At 51.4% G+C, this 16,730-nt stretch overlaps 1 pseudogene; it reads left to right on the top strand.

Moving 5' to 3' along the window:
• The first annotated feature begins 12,696 nt into the window (after positions 1-12,696).
• LOC119251298 (patr class I histocompatibility antigen, B-1 alpha chain-like) lies at positions 12,697-16,215 on the top strand (annotated as a pseudogene).
• Positions 16,216-16,730: the final 515 nt, after the last annotated feature.

The following is a 16,730-nucleotide window of genomic DNA, read 5'->3' as shown; positions in this document are numbered from 1 at the left end:
GCGTTCCTGGAGATCCGAGCGGCCGGCAGGGGGAGGTCCCGCGGGTCCCCCCCCACCAGGACTCTGCGTCCCGGGGACGGGGTGACAGAGCACCCCGAGGGCGCGCACACCTGCGGGGCGCATGCTCCAGGCCGGGTCCCGGACGCTCCGGCGCAGCAGACCCGCGCAGATGCGCACCGCGGACACCCAGCGCGCTGCGTGAGCTTTTGCCCTGAGCGTGCGGGTTCTGTGTGGACACAGGCTGTCAGGTCAGCCGGCTGAAGACGAGCAGGGTGATTTCTGGGTCACACCATGGAGCCAGGCTCGGCCTGGTGAGAAACCTTCCAGCGGGGAACTGGCGCTCCCAACTGCAGGAGAGAGGGTTTCTGTGGCTCTGTGCCAGCAGGTGCTGGGCTGGGTTTTGGAATTTGGAGGGCTTTAGTTGTTGTTTTCTTTCTTCTTTCTCTCTTTCTGTCTCCCCCCCTCCCCCCCATTCTTTCTTTTGCCATTTGGATTTTTTTTTTTTTTTACTTCTCCAACAGATTAATTTTTTAAAAGATTTTATTTATTTATGCATACAAGAGCTGGGGTACAGGCCAGAGATGCAGGAGGGTGAGAGGATTCACCAGAGACAGAGTGGGGAGCAGAACAGGCAGACTGACTGAGGTACACTGCTGAGGGGAGCAGCAGACGAGTCAGCAGAGGTCTGCTGTGCCATGTGGGTAGCTCCCTGGCTGGGATCAAACTCGTGCTGCAGTGGCTGCAGATAGCTTCAAAGGTGCTTCTTAACCCCTTGCGCCACCAGGGAGGCCCTAATTCTATTCTATTTTTTAAAGATTTATTTATTTATTTATTTATTTATTTATTTATTTATTTATTTATACAAGAACTGGGGTACAGGCCAGATGCACGGGAGGGTGAGAGGATTGACCAGAGACAGAGCGGGGAGCAGAACAGGCAGATCTACCAGGGGAGGCCCCAGATAAATTATTTTTTTAAGCAGTGGATTTTTTTTAATTTTATTTTTATATTCCCCATACAATTGCAACCCTCTTATTTTGAACCCAATCCCTCCTTTCCCCGTCCCCCCCCCCCAAGCAGTGAATTTTGAGGAGAAAAAACAGGGCAGAGATGTACGGCATAGAAAATAAATGCCAATGAGCTAACTGGTTTATAACCACACCTCTGAGGGCTGGGGCAGGGGGTGCTGTCCCTTGCACCAGCTGAGGATCCAGTCCCTGGCTTGGGGGGGGATAGCTCCAGGCTCCTGGGATTTGAGGGCTCACTGGGTGGAAGGGGCATGCCCAGGCTTTAACCCAAGCTGAGCAGAAGGAAGGCCCAGTCAGCCAGGAGGCCCACAGTGTGGACTGGAGGAAGTGTGTGCTTCACGTTCATCCAAACACCCACATTCCCCGCCAGCACGGGCTGATGGGGCCCCTTGTCAGGCTCCCTCTTACTGTGACCTGTCCTAGTGGCATTTGGTGATTTAACTTGCGTAGTATAGAGGGTGTTGGCTGTCTTCTCATCGACTTATTTGAAACCTCTATATCTCCCCCCACCCCCCCAGCATGAAACCTCTCTATCTTTTTTGATGAGGTGTCTGGTTCCAATTTTTACCCCCTTTTTGGGTGCATTTTAAAATTGGGTCGTTCTTTTGTTTTCTTCTGGTTGAGCTGAGTTCCTCATATTTTGGACAAGTTATTTCTGACATGTATTTAAAAAATATTTTCTGCATATCTGTGGCTTGTCTTTTCATTCTCTTGTTGGAGGTTTTTTTTTCTAAAGATTTATTTACAGACGCATACAAGAACTGGGGTATAGGCCAGAGATGCAGGGGGTGAGAAGATTCACCAGAGACAGAGTGGGGAACAGAATAGGCAGACTGACTGAAATACACTGCTGAGGGGAGCAGCAGGGAGACAGGAGAGGTCTGCTGCGCCATGTGGGTTTCTCCCTGGCCGGGGATCGAACTCGTGCTACAGAGGCTGACTGATAGCTTCATAGCTCTGCGTCTTAACCCCTTGCCCCACCAGGGAGGCCCTCTCTTGGTGGAGTTTTAAGGCCCACATTGCCCTGCTTATACCCAGCCTCTACTGCAGCTTCTATCAGCAATCAAGAGGATTTGTTGATTTCCATGGACCTGATCTGTCTTCTCTGTCATTTTGAACTTGGGAGGGAGGAGGGGCGAGGGAAGGGAGAGTACTCCTATTGAACCCTTAAAACCCTAGTTCTTTTGCCTCAAGTGCTGTGATGAAGATCAGATGAGTGAGTTTCTATAAAGCCCTTGAAACTGAGTGTGGAACATACTGATGCGTAATTAGCTTGGATAATTAGAATTACAAGCATTACATCTCTTAATAGCTAATGAAATCAGTCCTTCCTAGCTATTTTCACATTTTGCTCTCCTAGAGAAATCATATGGTTTTCTTTAATATCCTGTTTGGATTTATTAAATGCATAATTAAATTAGGGGAAAAAAGACATTTTAATGGTGTTGGGTTTCTCGGTCAAGAGTAAAGCCTGCCTTTCCTTCACTCTTCTCTTATGCCCTTGCCCTTCGTTTTACTTTTTTTTCCCCCCTTCGAGCTATTATGGATAAGGTCTTTCCTTCTGAGACCTAATGGATCACTACAAATCTATAGCTGCATCGAGGCAATTGATTGTTCTAAATAGACTACCTGGGGGGGGGCAGTTTTAGGCTCATAGCAAGACTGAGCAAAAGGTGCAGAGCTTTCCCATACAATCCTGCCCCGACACATGCACAGCCCCCACTCGCGTCTCCCCCTCCAGGTGGATGCACCACGACCACCTAAAGCCCCACACCTTTTGCTCTAGGCACGGACCCTTCCATGAGTTCGACAGATGTCCGATGAGCCATACCCAACCTTGGTGTCACGCAAAGGAGCCTCACTTGACTTTTAACGATGAACTTTTTTCTAATCTCAAAGTTTCATATTTAAATTGATTCTCTTAGCTCTTCCAAGTGACCATCTAAAAACAGTGGTGTTTTGCCCAGCATTCCCCACACATCACCCTTGTCCTCGATGCAGTGGCTCCTCCAGACTGGTGTTAAATGGTGACAGGGCGTCCTTGCCTTTTCATGGACATAAAATCTATTCTTATTTTAATCGTCATTTTCTAAAATTAAGAATGGATGTTGGATTCCACCAAATGCCTCCTTAGAATCTATAAAGATGCTCAGCTGACGTTTCTCCTATAATCAGTGGTAGATAGGATTCTCTACAATTCAGCAAACAAGGCTCAGAGAGGTCAAGTCGCTTGCACACAGGGCCACACAGCAGGCAGGTTGCAGAGCTAGGGTCTCTTTCCTTGAGTCCCTGCTCCTTTTCCCTGGCCCTGGTGCTTGGAAGTCTTGGGGCCCTGCAGTCCCTGGGACATCCTGTATCCCTGTGAACTGGGATGAGCACCATAACAGGGGCAGGATAGAAGCCCAGAGTGCTTCCTGGAGGAAGTGGCAAGGTAGGCAGGACTTGGGAGCAAGGCTGAGGGAGCCAAGCAGTTTGGTGAGAGGACTGTGTTTGGACAGGTGTGTTCAAGGCTCCTGTGGACACTTGATTTAATAGAAGCCACTCAGGAAATGACCGATGTGTCCACCAATCTAGTGGAACAAGTGAGATTCTAATCACAGAATGGGGCTGCAGGTAACTAATACAAGGACAGGCAGCCTCCACATGCTGTTGGTCTAGATAAATGGCCTTGTGTGCAAAGGGATTGCTGCGCATTTTATTCATTTAAAATATTTGGTTTCATTTTCGGTGAATTTGCACTGACACCCCAGTTCCAGCCCAACATCCAAGGGTTTGTTCAGATGAGAAGGCTGAATATATTTACATATTTGCTTGATCCTCTATGCATATCCCAAGCTCTCCCCGTGTAGATACCCTCCGTACCCCACTGTAGCCCCAAATCCTTTCCTGGGTCACTTTCCCTTGGACACCCCTCATCACACCACTAGTTCCAACAAGCAACTCCAGGAGCTGTCTTCCTGCACATCGGTCCTCCTGACCCCTTCTGGTCAGTGCCCCCTCACCCCCACACTGGGGGTCACATGATGCCCACCCGCCTGGTTCAGCTCCACTGCAGCTTTGGGACTGAGTTGTTCAGGGAGGCAGCATCACTGGGGTGGGGTGGGGGGAAGGACGGTGGGCAGGAAGGGGCCTCCAGTTAGCTGAGGGCTCCTGGGATGGAACCCCATTTTACATATGACAATGCTGGGTGTATGAGTGACCTGCTGAAGTCCCGGAGCAGGTAGGTGGTGGAAGCTGGAATAGATGGGGTCGCCCTCATCCACATCTGAGGTAGGATCCTGCAATTTCCTTTCTCCTCTTGTGGACAGCCTAGAATTGGCCACCAGGGGGCGCAGGAGGCCTTCGTGGGCTCTTGAAGTAGGATGCGGAGCCTGTGACTTAGTTTTGCAGAGAGATCTCTGACCCAGCTGGCCCAGGATGTCTCTCTGGGGACCCCATGCGCCTCCTCCTGGTGGCAGCCAAGCTCCTGGCCTCTCCCTCCCTTGCCCTCCTCCCCGCCCCACCCCCACCCCCGTCGCCATCTTGCCCAGAGCTGCACTCAAGCTTACAGGCCTGCCCGGGTCAGGACTTGGGAGCTAGCCGGGCATCCCACCTTGCTGACCTCTCCCAAAGCCAGCCCAGCTGTCGGCCACGCCCCCTGCCTCTTCCAGCCCCTCAAGGCCTCCTTTTGTGTCTCCATCTTCCCTCTGAAGCTCGCCCTCATCTCTCTGCAACCACCTGTTCTGGGCCTCAGGTCTGAGGAGCCCTTCCTGTGGGCTCTGAGTGCCCCTGTGGGTGAGGGGTGTTTCCACGAAGGACAGGGCTGCTGGGGGTGGGACGGAGGCTGGCGGTAGCCCCATCCAGGACCACGGGACCCAGAGGACAGGCCCCCTCTGCTCTGCTAACGGGACTCCAAAGGACTGAGTGAGGACCCGAGTGTCAGGGTCCTGGTTTACACAGCTGGACACGCATGGGTGGCATCCGGGGGAGCAGCTGAGGGCTGCTGGAGGCCTGCAGCAGGGCACCACTGCAGGGAGGCCCCTGGCTGCCCCAGCAAGCCCTTCCCAGCCCCGCTGAGTGGGCGTGACCCTCTGTGGGCAGGGCAAGGGTGGGGGTGCGGTGCCTGGGTTGCTTAGTACTCTGTGGACTGACTTAGACTCACTAACATGGCTTCCCTGGGGAGAAAGTTCTCTTTCCGGCCCTCTAATGGGGCTGAGGAGCAGCCACCATGGGTCCGCGGACCCCAGCCGCCCCTGCGACCGGGTCCTGGCACACACGCTCTCTGGAGGCGAGGCTGGCCAGACTGGCGGTGCAGTGGCTAGAAATCAATCATATTTCTATGGCACTTACCTTTCTGGTCACTTTCTATTTCTGGCAAGTGATCCTTGTTCTCTGTTTACAATGACATAAAGTTTCCTTTCCTAAGGAAAAAAGTGAATCGGTTTAAGGACATAACAAAAGGGGTGAGGCCTTGGGGGACAGAGCTCTGAGGTGCCCTGGCATGACCGGTGCTGGGAGTGGAAAACAAGCCCCCGGGACCCCCACACCAACTAGGGTCGCTGACCCCCTTGCATAGGTGAGGAGCTGAGGCCCTGAGCAGGTCACGATGCAGAAAACCCCTTGGCTGGGCAGGGGGAGCCGCCACCAGCCGGGCAAGACCTGGGCCGGGACCCTGGGCCTGGGGACTGGGCTCAAGTGCCAGGGCCTGAGCAGCACTTCAGTCTCCCACGCAGCCCTGCCAGGTACCCGTCCGCAGAGACCCCCTGATGGAGGAGGGAGCCCAGGCCCACAGGAGGGGTGTGTGTGGCACAGGCATCCTCCTCTCCACTCTTCAAGTGGGAATACAGACTCCAGCCAGGATGTGCCTGAAGCCACACAGCTGGTGGGCAGCCTTGATCCAGTGCCCTCTGACTCAGGAGCCCGCTGTTCCTTCCTTTGTGCAACTCCCAGCTGTGTAGGGATCTGAACCCTGAGGCCCACCCTCAGGGACACACTCAGGGCAATCCCTGGCCTTGTTCCTTTCTTCCAGGCTCTCTCCATGACACAGAAGAGCACGGAGAGCCTGGGGGGCAGCCCCACCCACGGCCCTGGGTGGCCACTCCCTCCTCCCAGTCTCCATGGTGGCCTCTGGGAATTGGAGCCCTTCACCTTGGCCACCTCCAGCTCAGGGATGCTGCATGCACCCCAGGAACTGAGACCATGCCCTGAGTGCGTGGACCCCCGCTCTCCGGACAGCCCCTCATCCCCTGGAATGCAGGAGCCCATCCTGTGGTCCAGGCCTTTTGTCCTATGCAGCTGGCCAGGGGACAGGCAGTGCCTGCAGGTCACTGACTGGTGTGACTGTAATAGGGTGGTCTCCAGGAAATGGGGTGGTTCCAGGTTCCCTGCCCCACCCAAAAGGAGGATGGAGCTGAGCAGGGAGAGAAGAAGCTGAAAAGGAGAATGAGAAAGGAAGGAAGCTGGATGGAGCCAGAAGGAGACCTGGAGGAGGCGCGTGGAGCCTAGAGACACGTGAAGAAACTATTAGGGGGAAAGGATGTTCTGAGCTAATCCCATACAGGCTTTGTGGTCGCCACCCCCACTCCAGACCAAAGTCATCAAGACATTGGGAAAGACAAATCCTGTCACCACCAAAGGAGGGTGGCTGGGACCTGAGGGTGGAGTTAAGCAGCCAGGTTGGGTATAAAAACCAAACACGTGGGCCTGGGGGTCTATCGCTCTGTCACTCTCTTGCTCACCTCCTGGCTTCATGGTTCCTGGCTCGGTCAGCTCTCAGAGTGCCATTTGGGATTCCAGATCAGTGGATCAGGTAGGACGCATTTAAAACTTTGTCTCCCACTTTTCTCCCTGAGCTGTACATTTCCTCATTTGCCTTTCCCTTGAAAATAAACCTTTTATTAACCTTTTGCGTGTGCCTGCAGTAGAGCATTGATAAGTCCTTTTAAGCGCGTGGGTGAGGACCCACAGTCAGGCACCCCGTTTTGTATCGGGGCTGCCCTATAACAAAAAGAATGAGCCTTTTTCCGATTTCCTCTTTTGCTTAGAGGATGCTGTTGAAAAACAGGTACAGGGCCGAGACATTCGACAACTGTTGACTCAGCTGGCTTATGATAATGCTAATAAGGACTGCCAGAATGCTATACGCCAGGTTAGGGATACTATTAACATCATAAAATATTTGCGGGTTTGCCTCGATGTTGGGTCAATAGAGCATAGAGTATATGTGGTGGCTCTCGCTACAAAAGCGGTAACGTGCCACGAACAAACAAAAAAAATGCTTCAATTGTGGCAAAACGGGGCATTTTAAAAGACTACAAGGCAGCGTTTAACAATAAATCAAGCAAGAGTTACGCCACTTTCTCCCTGTGCCCCAGGTGCGCCATAGGGTACCATTATGCCCGCGATTGCCGGTCTCAAGTTCATAGAAATGAAAATTTTTTTCCATGGGCCAGCGAGAAACGGAAGGAGGGGCCAGCCCTGGGCCCGGATAATAACAGGGCAATCCCCGATGATGATGATGCAGGGCCCCAATCAAGGATGCCCCGCTCTGCTAGTACCCAACCAGCCAATGCCACAACCTCCATCCTGTCTCTCCGTCCCTCCACCTCAGGAAGTGCAGCCATAGATTTGCCTGCCGCAGTGCACCTCATAATAAAGGCCGAAATGTGTCCGCGCTGGGTTCCTACTGGCTACTATGGACCCCTATCCCCCAAAACTGTAGGATTACTTTTAGGAAAATCTAGTTCAACTGCCAAAGGATTACAAATGTTTCCCGGAGTAATAGACTCCGATTATGAGGGCGAATTACAGGTTGTGCTTCAGTCCCTGCCACTTGGAGCATCAAAAGGGGAGACGGAATAGCTCAATTTCTGCTGTTGCCCCATGTGCCCATTGGCCAGTCTAAAAGTGAAAGGACCAGGGGCTTTGGTAGTGCCGGAGGTTCTGCCTCAGGTAGATTGGACAGAATTACTATCTAAAATAAACAGGCCAATTTTGGAGTTAAAGATTGAGGACAGATGTTTTAGGGGATTGGTCAACTCTGGCACGAATGTTACAGTTTTGTCAACTTCAGAGTGGCCTCCCTCGTGGAAGACTAAAGTCTCCACTGCAGATATGGCCAGAATAGGCACTGTATCCACCCAACAGATTCAACAAAGTGCTCGAGTCTTACAGTGTCAAGGGCCCAAGCGACAGATGGCTGCCATTCAGCCCTGTGTACTAGATGTACCACTAAATTTATGGGGAAAGGATTTATTATAACAATGGGGTGCACCATTATTACAAATACCAGCTAATAATCCAGTGGTTCAAAATATAATGTTACGGATGGGCTACATCCTAGGTAGGGGATTAGGCAAAAATTTACAAGACAATAGGCTGCACACAGCCAGTCATCTTTTCCATAGGGGCCTTGATGGAGCAAATACAACATGTGCCTAAGATACAGTGGAAAATGGAAAAGCCTGTCTGGGTAGGTCAATGGCCCCTTACTAGAGAAAAGACCCAGGCATTAGAACAATTAATTCAAGAACAATTGGCTGCTGGCCATATTGAACCCTTGATTTCCTCTTGGAACTCCCCTATATTTGTAATTAAAAAAAATTAGGAAAATGGAGATTGCTTACAGATTTAAGACAGATGAATGCTGTGATGCAACCCATGGGAGCTTTGCAGCCCAGGGTGCCTACACCAGCGGCTATCCCAGCCAGATGGCCTCTTATACTTATAGATCTCAAGGACTATTTTTTTCTATCCCGGTCCATCCAGAGGATGCGTTACGGTTTGCTTTTAGTGTACCTGGTTTAAATAATAAAGAACCTATGAAAAGATATCAGTGGAGAGTCTTTCCTCAGGGGATGGCTAATTCCCCCACTATGTGTCAATTTTTTTGTGGCACAAGCACTTAAGGCTGTTAGGCAGCAATATCCTCAAGCCTACATTCGTCACTACATGTATGACATTCTTATAGCGTCCTCTGATGGCTCACAATTAAAATTGGTTTTTCATGCTATTTCTGATGAACTCCCTAGGTTTGGCCTTCTTATTGCCCCCGATAAAATACAACAAACAACTCCCGTTAAATATTTAGGTTCTGTGGTCGATTGCTTAACTGTCAGGCCTCAGACCGTACAAATTCGCACAAACCCCAAACATTGAACGATTTTCAGATGCTATTAGGAGATATTAATTGGATATGCCCTCATTTGGGAATTCCTAATTACCAACTGCAACATTTATTTAAAACTTTGGAAGGAGAGCCTGCCTTGGCTAGCCCTAGACATTTAACAGAGGAAGCTGAACAGGAGTTACAATTTGCTAATCAACAAATAAAAAGTCAATTTGTGTATAGGTATGACCCAGATTTACCATTCACTCTTTTGATATTCAATACTCTGTATTCTCCAACTGGTGTCACAGCCCAGCAGGACAAACCTTTGGAATGGGTCTATTTAAAACATAAAAACAACAAAACAGTGACCCCCTATGTAGACTATTTAGCTAATCTTATTACAAAGGGCGTCTGAGAGTGAGATCCATTTGGGGCTATGACCATCATTTAATAGTCCTTCCCCTAACAACCCAGCAATTTGTTAAAACTCTCTCTCTCCCTCTCTCTCTCTCTCTCTCTCTCTCTCTCTCTCTCTCTCTCTCTCTCTCTCTCTCTCTCTCTCTCTCTCTCTCTCTCGGATGCCTTGCAATTGGCGCTGTCTGATTTTCCAAATGCTATTGGCTGTCACTACCCTGCTGGAAAGCTATGGGATTTTTTAAAAAGAACTCAGTGGGTTATTTCGGATGTGGTGTTAGCCGAGCCGATTCCTTCTGGGCCCACATATTTTGTTGATGGTTCTGTAACAGGGTGGTCCCCAGGAAAGGGGAGAAGATTCCCCCATTTTGGCTCTCTGCCAGCTGGCAGCGAGACTGGCCAGCTCTGAGCGTGCCTTTGGGTTTCTAGGTCGGCGGATAGGGTAGGATGCATTTAAGACTTTATTTCCCTATTTTCTCCCTGAGTTGTACATTTCCTCATTTCCCCTTCCCTTGTAAATAAACCTTTTATTAACCTTTTGTGTGTGCCTGTAGTGGAGTATTAATAAGTCCCTTTTAAGCGCGCGGGTGAGGACCCACAGGCAGGCAACCCGTTTTATATCGGGTTGCTCCGTAATGGTATCAGTGGTCCTGGTGTCAGGGTCATCTTGTCTTTTTCTATGTGGGCTTCCTCATTCCTGGCCTCTGCATCCACCTTTCACAAATGGGGTTTAAACGACGGGAAAAAAAAGTGGTGTCCGTTTGCTAAATTTGATTAGCCGTCAGACCTTGGGAATTAACCCCAGAAACGTGAGGTTTGCGGAGGAAGGGAGCACAAGCAGTGCACCGCTGGACTATAAGTCTAGTTTGCTGCAACGGAATTGAATATCCACTATGCAAACGAAGGGCTTTAGTGTGCAAGTGGGCGTGCTCATCCTCTGGGGAGCTAAAACTAGGGAAGGCTTTTCACTTTAAATTTTTTGAATTTACCACAAGGGGAGCCCTACTCTTGGGCAGATAAACATTTTGCGAAGGAACAACCCTCCTCAGTATGGGTTCGTGTTCCAAGCCAGAACAATTGGCCAGCCGCCCTTTTAATCTCGTTAGGGAGAGGATATGCTTCTGCTGTGTTTTGCTTTTTTTTTTTCAAGATTGACTGATTGACTGATTATTTATTTATTTATTTGTGTTACATTCTAAAGTACAATGTTGCAAGAAAAATAATTTGCATGAAGTTAGACTCATTTTTTCGGCAATATCGTCTGAAGGACCAATGACAAAACTACCATTATATTCATTTAGGTAACTTTTAGGCACTTCTAGAAATTGAATGTGTCCCTTTAAGAAAATCTACTGGCAATTGACAACTGAAAGTAGTTAATTGCCTTGATAAAATGCAAACTCCAAGGGAAAACCAGGTTTTAGAAAATTGTGTCCCATCACTATGAGCTTGACAACTTTCTGCACCAACTAATTTTTCCTTTGGAATATTTGGAATATAAAACAAATATGATTTTTAAAATTAGATTCTAGAATAATAAACACAATGATCACATAACCTAGTGAAACAATGCTTTACTTTTAAAAATCATTTATTAGTTCAAGATCTATCAATATGCAGGAGAGGTCTATGGAATTAATGTAACAGATTAGAAACATTCAGTGGTAGTGTTTCAGGCTTTTCTTTGTGAAAAACTACTGTAGAGGTAGGAAGGACCACTGAGCAGGTTTTCTAAGATCCCATGCAGAGGGGGTAAAGGAGGGAAGAGTCCTGGAGACCTCGGTGGCTTTTGCAGGTCTTTTATTTAGATTTACCAGGCATATGGCAGGCAGGGGTGCTGGGGGCCAGGAGACTGGCAGTCCCCCGGGGCCCCAGCAAATCATCACTCTACCTGGGTTCTCTGGAGTTCTCTCTGCTTCTCTTCTTCTTCTCTCCGCTTCCATTCTTTCTCGGCTTCTGCTGGCGTCCCCATGATGCCTCCCTTATAAACTCAGTCTCTCAGCCCAGGTGTACCCACTTCAGGTGCCCGCCATCAGGCATGCATTCAGGACCACAGGTTTCCCTCATCTATCCTGATGGCAGGATGGCAGAAAAGCCTAATACTTTTTCCTTACCCTACAACTACCAATTATATAGTTTCAACTTATTATCAAAGTAGTGACAAAGTTGAATACTCACATTTATCCTAAAAGATTATAAAATGCAACTCCTACATGTTTCTTTAAGGCTGTATTTTTTTATTGACCCACTAAAACAAGAGACTAAGTGCAGAAGAAAATTTGAAAATTCAACTTCTAATGAGACAGAGAGGACTCTTGCAAAAGTGTAAACTGTAAAAGGTCCACTTCTCACTAGCATGATTATTTTCTCAAAGTTATATTTCTTTAAAACAGTTATGCAATGGATTATTAATAATACTCCAAATGAAATAAAACCATGTTTAAAATATTTTATTCCGTGTATGGTAAAGATTAATAGCCACATAAATTTATATTTGGGGCCTCTCCGGTGGCGCAGCGGGTTGAGCGCAGCGCTGTGAAGCTGTCTCCAGCCCCTGCAGTGCCGGTTCGATTCCCGGCTGCCCAGAGCACGTCCCACATGGCACAGCAGAGCTCTCCTGTCTCGCCTGCTGCTCCCCTCAGCAGGGTGTTCAGTCCTTCTGCCTGTTCCGCTCCCCACTGTCTCTGGTGAATCCTCTCACCCTCCCGCGCCTCTGGCCTGTACCCCAGCTCTTGTATAAATAAAATAAATCTTTTTTAAAAAATTATATTTGGCGGTCCTTGGGAATTTGTAAGACTGCGCGTGCAGAGATCCTGAGACGAAAATGTTTGAGAATCAGTGGCGCAGTCCCAAGGACTGACAAAGATCTTGGTGCAGAAGAGAAGGGGGCGGAGCAAAGTCCCAGGTCCCGGGTGAGGCCCTCAAGTCTGGGTCCCATGCCCGAGTCCCGGGTGGCGTGAGGGTAGGCACTGAGGATTCCACAGCTCCCCGCAGCTTCACTTCCGCGGCTCACTGGGCCCTCCTGGGCTCTGACTCACCCCAGTTCTCTCTCCCCATTGCCTGGAGGTCTCCAGAGCAGCCAATCAGCAGCCCCGCGGCCCCGGTTACACAGTCTACACTCGCCAGCCCCGACACCCAGCGTTTCTGGCCGCGTAGGTAAGGGCCATGGGGCCCCCGTCCCTCCTGCTGCTTCTCTTGGGGGCCCTGGCCCCAGGGAGACCTGGGCAGGTGAGTTCGGGTCGGGAGGGAACCCGCCGCTGAGGAGCCCGGGGGGGCCCCGGGTGAGGACAGCGGCACCTCTGGACCCGGTAGAGGCTCGTTTCCGCCATCGCCGCCCGCCCAGGTGTCCCCCTCGACCCCGCCCTGGCCCCTTGCTGCCCCTCCCCGCCCCCGTCCCCTCTTGCCCCCTGAGTCCCGGCCCTTCTCGTTCCACCGCCCCTTAACTCTCTGGGGAGCCCCCTCGCCCCCGCCCCTCCCGCCCCGTCTCCCCAGCCCGGGTCTCCCTCCCGCCCCCAGGCCCCCACTCCCTGAGGTATTTCTACACCGCGATGTCCCGGCCCGGCCCCGGGGAGCCCCGCTTCATCGCCGTGGGGTACGTGGACGACACGCAGGTCGTGTGGTTCGACAGCGACTCGGTGGATCAGAGGGCGGAGCCGCGGGCGCCCTGGGCGGGGCAGGAGGGGCTGGGGTGCTGGGCGCGGGAGACGCGGGCCGCGAAGGCAACGCACAGACTTTAGGAGCGAAGCTGCGCGCTGCGATCCGCTACCACAACCAGAGCGAGGCGGGTGAGCGGCGCGGCCCGAGGGGACACCCACACCCCCAAGTACTGGGGAGTAACCCCAGACCCCGCGTCGGAGCGACGCCCTTAGGCTGGTGGACCCGCCCGACCCTCGACTGGGGACGAGCCCGCGGGACGTGGCTCCGTGCGGTCGTTTTCAGTTGAGGGTTATTCCCCGCGGGGGTCGGGCGGCCACGGTAAGGCTGACGCGGGCGGGGACAGACTCTCACCCCTCCAGGAGATGTACGGCTGCGACGTGGGGCTCTACGGGCGCCTCCTCCGCGGGTACAGTCAGGTCGCCTACGACGGCGCCGATTACCTGGCCCTGAACCGGGACCTGCGCTCCTGGACCGCGGCGGACACGGCCGCTCGGATCACCCGGCGCGAGTGGGAGGCGGACTGAGAGACCGAGCACTGCAGAGACCGAGCACTACTGGTGGAGTGCGTGGAGTCGCTGCTCAGATGCCTGGAAAACTGGAGGGAGAAGATGCAGCTTTCAAGTAAGAGAGACCTTGCAAGGCCTCCATGGCTTCAGCTCTCCCTCAGGCTGACACCCCAGGGGAAAATGGAGTAATGGTCAGAACACTCTGGGGCCTCTCTGGCGGCCTAAAGGGTTAAGCAGAGCACTGGGGACTGCCAGGGAGGCGACCCACATGGCCCAGCAGACCTCTCCTGTCTTGCGGGCTGCTCCCCTCAGCAGTGTATTTCAGTCAATCCACCTGTCTGTTCTCCACTCTGTCTCTGGTGAGTCCTCCTACCACCCCTTGCCCCCCCATCTCTAGCCTGTACCCAGGTTCTTGTGTGCATGCATGCATTTATTACAAATAAATAAATAAATAAAAACTTTAAAAAACAAACAAACAGACCTCTTTCTGGTCAGAGAGGGAGGAGACCTCGTAGGTTTTCTGTTCTGTGCTAGCAAGACTCACCCTCAGGGCCCTACTTTTCTGAAGGACAGTTAAGGAATCCAGCCTCTCCTGAGCTGGAGGGAAGGCCATCCCTGAAATCACCCTTCATTGGATGACCCGGTGACTATCTTGGGGATCTTCAGTTTTTCACTATGTCTTGTTTTTGGTCTAATTAACATTTTTTCAGATCTGACTCCTGCTTGTTTGAGTCCCTAAGTCAGGAGCATAAGTCTGTGTTCTCCTCCTTGGAGACCTGCATCTTCCTATTCTGAGCTTTTACCCTGATTCTGGAACATTCTAAGAAACACATTATCCCACACTCCCCAGATCAGGCTGGTTTATAGGTTTTGTGCTTCCTATTCCAAACCCATTTCCCTGTCCATTCTCAGGATGGTCACATGAGGCTGCTTCAGTCTCCATGAAGGAAAGTCCCAAAGTGTGAATGTTCTGACCTTCTCCTCAGATCCCCCAAACACAAACTTGACCCACCACCCCACCTCTGAGCATGCGGTCACCCTGAGGTGCTGGGCCCTGGGCTTCTACCCTGCGGACATCACCCTGACCTGGCAGAGAGATGGGGAGGACCTGACCCAGGACACAGAGCTGGTGGAGACCAGGCCTGAGGGGAATGGAACCTTCCAGAAGTGGGCAGCTGTGGAGGTACCTTCTGGAGAGGAGCAGAGATACACGTGCCATGTGCAGCATGAGGGGCTGCTGGAGCCCCGAGTCCTGAGATGGGGTAAGCAGGGCATGTGGGCACAGAGGAATCAGGAGCCCTTCTGGAAAACCGCAGCTGGCTCCAGATGGGGGCCTGGGACTCAGGGTCTGACCTTCCCTTCCCTCCTCCCAGTGCCCCTCCTCAGTCCCCCTCCTCAGTGGGGATCACTATGGACAAAATTGTTGGCCTGGTCCTTGTACCTGTGTTCACTGGAATTGTGGCGGCTCTAGCTTTTGTGGTTGTACAGCGGTGGCTATCGTAGTAACTGGATGAAGAAGCGCTCAGGTAGGGAAGGGAGTGGGGGATCTTGTCCACTGGGGGCTTTCATGTCCCAGGGAAAACTTGCCCTGCCTGGTTAATGGGAAGTACCATCCACAAACTCTGTTGCCCAGTCTGCAGCTGATTGCTACTCCTCCCTCTTTGTAAACCACTTACAAAAATGAATCACCACTTGTTCACCTTGATAATTCTGCTGATGGGGCCCTGATTCCCAGCAAATGTCAGAGGGGAAGGTCCCTGCTGAGGACAGACTCCAGGAGGTGGTTGCTCCAATCTCCCCTCATCTTCTTTCTTCATAGTTCCTGGTTCTTCCAGGGGTCTTCAGGCACAGTTCTGGAACATACCTTGTGGCCCAGATTAGGGGATTCATTTAAGACTTCATGGCCCAACTCCTTTGTGGTCTTACAGGATGTTTCTTCCCACAGGTGGAAAAGGAGGAAGCTCCACTCAGGCTGCAGGTAAGTGTGGATCAGGGGTTTATTCCTGATCCCCTGGAGACAATGTAGATGGAGCCCGTGGGGGAGTCACCCAGCTCAGTTCCACCTATGGTCTCATCTCTCATGGCTCTGACCAGGTTCTGTTTGTTCTCCCCCAGGCAGCGAGAGTGCCCAGGGCTCTAAAGGTGAGACCCTGGGACCTGCAGTGGGAGGTTCTGGGGCAGAAAGGATGGGACCAGGTGATGGAGAAGCTGTGACGGGGACATTTTGAGGATGCAGTGGACTGTGGAGAATGTCGACACTTCCCTAACTTTGTTCATGGTCATTTTCCTTCACAGTATGAGACGACTGCCTTTGGGGACCGAGTGATGCAGTATTTCTTCTCATCTTCACTTTTTGTCTCCATCCCTGCATGTACTTTGTTTTTTCCTGAGGAATAATATTCACTTCCCTATTGAAAGTAATAATCCAGATATGTAATTTTTTTCCTTAGCTTGTCATGTGGAATTGATGGATTAAGTTGAAAAATTCCAAAATTTGAGAATAAATAAAGAGACCTCAGGACTAGCCAGAACTATAAGTTTGCTGTGTTGAGTCTCAGGGAGGGGGGCGGGAGAGGCTGTGAGGAGCCGGGGCCAGGGAGGGTGGGGCCGGGGCCTGTGTCCAGTCGGTGCTCAGTGCGTTGTGGTCTTTGACGTGGTCACTCCTCAGAGATCATCTCGCTGCTCCTTTATCCTTGTCCTTCAGTAGCACCTGTCCCAGCAGGACCTGTGATCACAGAGACTTAGACACCATCTAGGCCTGTCCTGTCTCCAGGAATGTGGGTGGAGGCTGCGTGTGGCTGGGTCAGTCTAGGCTCAGGCCAGGGTTTGGTCCTCAGTCTTTATACTCTGTGTGTTTGTATTTTATTTTGGTTTTTATTTTTTACATCTGTTCGTATTTAGAGACCAGGCCTCATGTCCTCTGGGTGTCCCTGTCTCTGACAGCAGCAGGAGGCATCTGTCATTGTCCCAAGAAGGCCCAGGGTGTCCCTGCACACAGGAGAATCTGGTGTTAGAGATTGATTTGCAGACTCATCC

This window comes from Talpa occidentalis, unplaced genomic scaffold (genome assembly GCF_014898055.3).
Source record: "Talpa occidentalis isolate TD23 unplaced genomic scaffold, MPIMG_talOcc4v2.1 talOcc4.2, whole genome shotgun sequence".
Classification (NCBI taxonomy): Eukaryota; Metazoa; Chordata; class Mammalia; order Eulipotyphla; family Talpidae; genus Talpa; species Talpa occidentalis.
This window is presented reverse-complemented; position numbering and strand designations above follow the sequence as displayed.